At 47.9% G+C, this 1,639-nt stretch overlaps 1 pseudogene; it reads left to right on the top strand.

Annotated features, from left to right (window-relative positions):
* The first annotated feature begins 1,096 nt into the window (after nucleotides 1-1,096).
* LOC102872596 lies at nucleotides 1,097-1,427 on the top strand (annotated as a pseudogene).
* Nucleotides 1,428-1,639: the final 212 nt, after the last annotated feature.

Genomic DNA, 1,639 nt, shown 5'->3' with positions numbered 1-1,639 from the left:
GCTTGGGAGGGTGGAGGGACAGCGCAGGAGAGGAAGGCCCTCTATGAGGTGGATTGATTCAGTGACTGGGATAATTGGGATGGGAGTGTCCGAGACAGTGCGATTGGCACAGGACAGAGCGGAGTTTAGGGCTGTTGTACATAGATAGGGTCGCTGAGTCGCAGGCGACTTGACGGCACATAACAACAACAACAACAACATGAGTGAGGTTTGTATAGCATGACTGATGTAGGTGTTGCTGCTGTCAATAGGAAAATGATGAAAGTAAAGAAAAGAGATGAGTGTCAAATGCGAGTTTGTACATGGGTTTGAAACAATCCCAACTAATTAAAAAAAATGGATGATGCGACCAGTCCAGATACTAATTAGACGTTAGTCACCTTGTAAGATTATTTCTCTTGAGTTAGAGATTGAGGACCATGATACCAAGGGACAATAATAAAGTTCTTGAACTTGAAATTCTACTGAAAAGTATCATCAGTAGTGTCTGGAATCTAAAAACGTAGTGAGTAAACATATAAGATAAAATTATTGGGCTGTATCAATTTGGAACAGAACAGAACAGAAAGAAGGACACTTAAGAGTCAGATGACCAACAGGATTATTGAACTAATTGTCCACACGAACCACTGGTGGTGGTTGTTTTTATGTGCCCGAGACTCATAGTGACCCTACATATGACATATCTGAACCCTGCCCTATCCTGAGGCAGTCTACAAGAACCACTGCCATCTCCAGCCTGAGATCAGGAAGAAATAGTGTCTCGGTGGGTGGTGTTGTTAAGTGCCATGGAGTCGCAGGCAACTCACAGCGACCCTATGAACGAAATCCTGGACACTTCCTGTATAACTTTCGTCCTTTCTCCAGGTTCATAGGGTTTCCAGAGGCAAGCTATTGTGGAAGTGGATGCCATTCCTGCTTCCAAGCTTGTTTTAATTGGGGAGCTTCACCAAACACTGTCCACCATGGGTAATAATATCGACTTCACAGCAACCATGAGTTACCTCTGTAACATACCAGGGTTACAAGACCTAGAAAACAATTAAAGGTAGGAGTTCGAGGCTTGCAGACGCCACGCTTGCTACTCTCTGCCATCATGCCAATGTTTGTGGTCAACACGAACGTGCCTCACACATCTGTACCTGAAGGGCTGCTCTCTGAGCTTGCCCAGCAGCTGGCGCAGGCCACCGGCAAACCGTCCCAGTACATCGCAGTGCATGCGGTCCCAGGCCAGCTCATGACTTTTGGTGGCTCAAGAGACCCGTGCACGCTCTGCAGCCTGCACAGCATTGGTAAGATTGGTGGCGCGCAGAACCGGACCTGCGCCAAGGTGCTGTGTGGGCTGCTTTCCCAGCGGCTGCACATCAGCCCCCGCATATGACATGAATGCAGCCAACGTGGGCTGAAACAACTGCACTTTTGCCTGAGGGCCACACTCAGCTGACTTGGTCTGTAGTGGCCCTGCCCTTCAGGTCCCAAGCCAGCCCACCTCCCTGTCAAGAGAAATAAAAGGTTTGGAGACCACGAAAACAAACAAACAAACAAACAAACCAACCCAACACCCCAACAAAAAACAAACAAAAACCAAGAAAAGGTAGGCCTGAGGGCAACGGAGTAGAGTCACCCACCTTTGGCTTGG

The sequence above is a fragment of the Elephantulus edwardii genome, unplaced genomic scaffold, assembly GCF_000299155.1.
Source record: "Elephantulus edwardii isolate Elephantulus edwardi_28Jun2011 unplaced genomic scaffold, EleEdw1.0 scaffold00122, whole genome shotgun sequence".
Lineage (NCBI taxonomy): Eukaryota > Metazoa > Chordata > Mammalia > Macroscelidea > Macroscelididae > Elephantulus > Elephantulus edwardii.
Note: the sequence above shows the minus strand (reverse complement) of the source record. Positions and strands in the feature narration are given on the sequence as shown.